Source organism: Nomascus leucogenys, chromosome 20, assembly GCF_006542625.1.
Source record: "Nomascus leucogenys isolate Asia chromosome 20, Asia_NLE_v1, whole genome shotgun sequence".
NCBI lineage: Eukaryota > Metazoa > Chordata > Mammalia > Primates > Hylobatidae > Nomascus > Nomascus leucogenys.
In genome coordinates, this window is record NC_044400.1 from 2,812,416 (window position 1) to 2,817,809 (window position 5,394).

General features: G+C 42.1%; 1 pseudogene; it reads right to left on the bottom strand.

Annotated features, from left to right (window-relative positions):
* Positions 1-902: 902 nt before the first annotated feature.
* On the bottom strand, positions 903-2,119 carry LOC100599781 (annotated as a pseudogene).
* Positions 2,120-5,394: the final 3,275 nt, after the last annotated feature.

Below are 5,394 nucleotides of genomic sequence, written 5' to 3' on the forward strand. Positions count from 1 at the left end.
CGTCTCAAAAAAAAAAAAAAAAACTTCCGAGGCAGCTCTTACTCCACCAATACCAATGGATGCCTTTTGCTTAGGCCAGTGCCAGGGCCATTGATTTACAGCAATAATAGAGACATCAGCTCCAGTATCTACCACTCCTTCAAAATCTGTTTCCTGAATAGTTACTGTGCAAATAGGTCTTTTGTCAGACACTTGATTAACCCAATACACACAGCCTTTCATGCTGGATTAGTATTACCAAAGCCTCCGGTTCTTTTCACTGTGCTGCTTCCTAGTTTTACGTAAGGTAACAGCAACAACTGAGCAATTCTTTTTCCTGGGGAGGCAGCAAGGAGTCAAGGAACTAGTAACTAATTGAATCTCTCCGGTATAATCAGAGTCAATTATTCCTGTATGTACAGTAACACCTTTTAAATTTAGACTAGACCTTCCAAAGTATAGACCAACTGTTCCTGAGGGTAAGGGTCCCCTAACTCCCATAAGGACCTTCTTTGGTGGCTCCCCAGGAAGTGTGAACTAAAAGATGAGTTACATACATGTTTACAAAACACAACTGGACATTTTCCGTTGCTTTGGGATAAACCAAAATAAATTTTAAAGTTTCATTTGGAGATTTCAAAGCTGAAAATGCTTTCAGCAAATTCTTAGATCTTAAGAAAGTGCCTTAGATCTTAAGTATATATTGTTCATTGTTTATAAAATCATTTGCCTTTTTGATCTAAAAATTTTAATACTTGAATTTAACAGATTTTCCTTCTGAAAAAGTTTTTGGCATTCCAGTAAAATCAGTACTTTCAGAGTAGTCAGCTGCATCACACTGGAGTGACTGCTTTCATTTCTAAGTCATCAATTAGTGTAACCCAGGGATACTGATGGCCTTGATACATAATTTAGCCTTGTCATTATAGCGTGTGGGAATCAGGTCTTTCGGGGGCACGTCTGACCCCATTTCTTTTTACCATAATGGTTCCTGCTACAATGTCATAGGCTGTTCGATTATGTTGAAAAAACAGCAGAGTGTGATGAAAGCAGGGAAAAAAGAAGCAATCAAAAAATTCTTGATCAAAGCTCGTATAGTGGACATTGTTAACATTTGAGGAAAGAATCACTAAAACACGACTTAGTGCAATGAGCACTAATGTATCACATGTCACAACTCGAAGCCCCACCAGGAACTTCCCTGGGGTAGCTCCACCTGCTCCCCAAATGCAAGTTATCTTATAAAAACTAATAATCTGTATCTAAGAGCCACAACTATCATTTGCTACAAGTCTTCCAGTGATGTGTCCTCATCTATTTCTCCCATTATATAATGCACAGCAAACTTAGAGATACCCTTTATCCCACTGAGGTGCATAATGCTTAAGACAATGGTTGCTTTTACAAAGAAGAGAATAAAGAAATCCACCATCCTTGCCACCTGTGGCCCAAGGATGGAATAACATATTCTTTGCCTGCCTGTTGCCTGGTCTCACTCGGGCTTCGCGAAGGGGCTGCAGATCCTACTTTTGTCACTGGAGTGGCCCGGACGGATGCCTGCGCATAAGGAACCCAGGGTCCCAGGCCCGTGACTGGAGCAGGGGTGCTGATGCCAGCAGTTGCCCCCCCGGGTCAGGCCCCCGCGGCCCTGGGGCTCAGGAAGTAGAAGGGGGTGTAATAGCACAGCCGCGGGATGGCGGCGCCGCGGCCCGGGGGACCGCAGTGCCTCCCAAAGGGCAGCTCTGCGGGGATGGTTGGGAGCTGCAGCAGGTGGAGAAGCTGGCCGGGCCGCTGCGCCAGGTGAGGTAGCCGCAGCAGGACTGCCACAGCCACTCGTGCACTCGCCAGGAGCACCTAAGGGCGCTCAGCCACGCCAGCCCCTCCCACGGCGCCGCAGCTTCGGACACTTCAAGCAGCCTACCTGCTCCTGCAGCCCCCCCAGGGAGCCGGAGGTCGCCTCCCGGCTCCTCCTGAGCCCGCGGGGTGGCTCCGACCCATCACCGGCGGTGGCCCTGGGGTCCGTGCAGGGGCATGGGATGGCGGCAGGAGGGCCCCTCAGGGAAGGGACGTGCTCACGGTCCCCTTCGCCCTCGTCATGCCCCAGACGGCAGCCTCGGGCTTCCTTGCGCCCCTCTGCCATCATCGCCTCGGCAGCACCCTCCGTGGTACCTGTCACTGCTCTGTCTTTATACACCTTTTTTTAAAAATCGCTTCCAATTCTCTCCCATTCATCCAACTCCATAGTCCCCTGTTCCAGGAACCATGGGCAAAACTGCCTTACTGTACTAAACAGTGACAACAAACTCTGAGTAGTAACTTTTACTCCCCCACTTCATAACAAATGCTTTAAAGAACTTAAATAAGCAGAATGTCTGCTTTCACTTTGTCCCATTTGTTACCCTGGTTCTTCCCAGCGCTCAGCTTTCCCACCGAGCTTCTTTTAGACGTCCTCGGGTATCCTCTGATGATGCACCTTCTGCTTTCACATGCTCCGGCGTTCCTTCGCCGGGGTCTTTGTGGCCCCACATTGGGCAGCCAGGAATGTTGGGGTGATCAGACCCAACACCAGGTTGTGAGGGTGATGAAGTCCAGCAGAGTCAAAGGAATGAGAAAAAAACAGTTTGAGAGAGAAAGTGGGACCAGGAGCACATGGCGAGCGTGGAGGCTACAAAGAGCGCTGGGAGCCCAGGCTATTTATTGGTGCTCAAACGAACAAACAAACAGGTGGAGAGGATGTGGGGGTTGAAAGGAAACAGTGTATCAAGTGAATGAAAAACATATGGCCGCTTGAGATAATGGGAGTGCTAGAAGCAAGGAGCCAGCAAGTCTAGCAGACATGCAAGCCCTGCCTCAGCTTCCCCCAAAACTCAGCTTTTCTCCCAACAAGTCATTTTGACTTTCAAGTCTTATTATTCAAATAATACATTTTGTAAGGCTATAGCTGCCTTTGATAGTGTTCCTCTGATGGATCTGGGCAAAGTCAATTGAAAGTGTTCTGGAAATGAGTCACCATTCTAGATGCCATGAAGAATATTTGCAATTCATGGAAGGAGGTCAAAATAACAACATTAACAGCAGTTTGGAAGTTATTCCAGCCCTCATGGATGACTTGGAGGGATTCAGGACTTGAGTGGAGGAAGTAACTGCTGATGTGGTGAAAATAGCAAGAGAATTAGAATAAGTGAAGGCTGAAGATGTGACTGAATTGCTGCAATGTCATGATAAAACTTACATATAAGGAGTTGCTTCTTAGGCATGAGCAAAGAAAGTGGTTTTGTGAGATGGAATCTACTCCTGGTGAAGATTCTATGAACATTGTTGAACTGACAACAAAGAATTCGAATATTTCAGAAACGTAGTTGATAAAGCAGCAGCAGAGTTTGAGAGGACTGACTGAGTAAAATGCTATCAAACATCGTCATGTGTGAAGGGAAGACTCAATCCATTTGACAAACTTTATTGTTGTCTTAAGAAATTGCCGCAGCCACCCCAGACTTCAGCAGCCACCACCCTGATCAGTCAGTAGCCACCAACATTGACACAAGACCCACCGCCAGCAAAAATATTACATCTTGCTGAAGGCTCAGATGATTGTTAGCAATTTTTAGCAATAAAGTATTTTTAAGTTAAGGTATGTCCTTTTTTAGACATAATGCTATTGCACACTTAATAGACTACAATATAGTGTAAACATAACTTTTATATGCACTGGGAAACCAAAAAATTTGTGTGACTTGCTTTATTGTGATATTTGATTTAAGGTGGTCTAGAACCAAACCCACAATATCTCCAAGGTATGTCTGTACTTACCCAAGTGGAATAAAAGGCCTATGTTCACACACAAAAAAACTGTAGACAAATACTTATAGCAATTTTATCAGCAAAATTTTGAAACCAAAAGTCTCTCAACTGGGGAATACATAAGCAAACTGCAGTACATGCATAGAATGAAATACTACCCAATAATAAAAATAATGGACTATTGATATAAATAGCATTACATATCTCAGATGCATTATGCGAGGTGAAAGGAAATAGACTCCAAAGACTAAATACATACACTGGCTAAGAATGGCAGAGCAGCAAGATAAAAGGACTCAAGGTTTTTCATAATGATGGAGCCGCTCCTTGAGTTCCAAAGATCTATATTTGCATGAGGCAATTGTTTAAATCATTGTCATTTCAGATTTCATGTCACACACAGCTATACCTCATCTTACCTAATATAATGAGTGCATGAATTAGTCAATTAGTGAAAATTCCACTAGATGTAGGCTTTGTGAAAAGAGAAACTGTGACTATCTTATTCACAAATATCACAATTTCCTCCCACAACACCATTACACAGAGTGGATATTTGATAAATATTAGTTAAATGATTAAACAGATAAGAATGAAAATAAATTTAGGGTTTTACCGGAATATAACAAAATTTTACATTCAGATGAGCATGCTCCCCTTCAAAGTAGCGACTCTGGCACGTTACATTTTTCATTCCAGTGATGCTGCTTTCATTTGAAGATATATTCTCTCTCCTATTTCTGCTTATTAAAATATTGCTCTTTCTTTAAGTAAAATTGTTTTTCTTAAATAAATTATTGATTTTCCTTCTTTCCCTCAATGAGCCAACAATAAATTTAACATGTCTTAACATTTTATTCATTTTTCAATATCCCAACTAGTGTCTAATTTATCTTCTTTTCCTCTAATAAATATAAGAAGTTTATATAACAGGCACAGAGTAAAAATAAAAATTCAGATTCTATGCAAAGCTTGAGAGACTTTGGCTCAAAAAACCATCATATTTCCAGATGTATCACTAAAAGTAATTTTCATTTATTGGACACTGATGGTTGACATTAAGCTCTTGAAATATCATTAAAATATTTCTGCTCTAACCAGTTTGCACAGTCAAGTGACTTTTAAAAAATCATTTACAGCTAAGCTGCTGTTACGGAATTTACTGTAAGAACTCAATTTTCTCTACCAGTTTTTCTACTAGGAAACAGTGGTCCTGGCTACCAGTAGAGACCCCTTAGTTGCTTTGAGAGATCAATCAGTTTTATAGCTTGTTTGTGTCACGGAGCACTTTTGCGTAAACACATAGACCATCCTACATGGGATTGACACTGTAATTCTTCAATAAATCAGCTTTTGTCCTAATGACCATCTGACAATAAAAATATTGGGAGTTAAGGTGAGGAAGTTAAGGTAGATGGGCAGATATATAAGCTAAATAGGATATTGTAAAGAAAGTCTGAAAGTTTTATTACCTTCATTTTTTCCAGTTTCTATCATTGCACTTGAGATCGAGTATAGTTTGAATTTTTCCCTGTGATCTTATTTCTGTACTCAGGGCCAGGAAAGGTGAAACGGGTAAGATTTTAAGACACCGGGTTTCCACCATCCCATCAA